Raw genomic sequence first — 696 nt, forward strand, 5'->3', positions numbered from 1 at the left:
GAGTCCTATGTTAAAGAGAAATTGGGATAGTGGACAGCCTTGTCTGGTTCCTGATTTCAATGAGAATGCTTCCAGTTTTTCTCCATTTAGAATGATGTTGGCTGTGGGTTTGTTATATATGGCTTTAATTATGTTGAGGTATGTTCCCTCCAGTCCAATTCCCTCTAGGACTTTGAACATAAATGCATGTTGAATTTTGTCAAAGGCCTTCTCTGCATCTATTGAGATGACCATATGGTTCTTGTCTTTGAGTCCATTTATATGATTTATGATGTTTATTGACTTACATATATTGAACCACCCCTGCATCTCTGGGATAAAGCCGACTTGATCATGGTGATGGTCTTTTTGATGTTTGTCTGTATGTGGTTTGCAAGTATCTTATTGAGAATTTTTGCATCTATGTTCATTAAGGATATGGGTCTATAGTTTTCTTTTTTGGTTGTATCTTTACCTGGCTTTGGTATTCGAGTGATGCTGGCTTCATAGAAGGAATTTGGAAGTTCTCCCTCCATCTCTATCTTTTTTTGAATAAATTAAGTAGTATTGGATGCAGATCTTCTTTAAATGTATGATAGAATCCTGCTATAAATCCATCTTGTCCTGGGGTTTTTTTAGTCAGGAGGTTTTGTATTACTGTTTCAATTTCTTTTTTGGTTGTATCTTTACCTGGCTTTGGTATTAGAGTGATGCTGG

Source organism: Nannospalax galili, unplaced genomic scaffold, assembly GCF_000622305.1.
Source record: "Nannospalax galili isolate Female #2095 unplaced genomic scaffold, S.galili_v1.0 scaffold1206, whole genome shotgun sequence".
NCBI lineage: Eukaryota > Metazoa > Chordata > Mammalia > Rodentia > Spalacidae > Nannospalax > Nannospalax galili.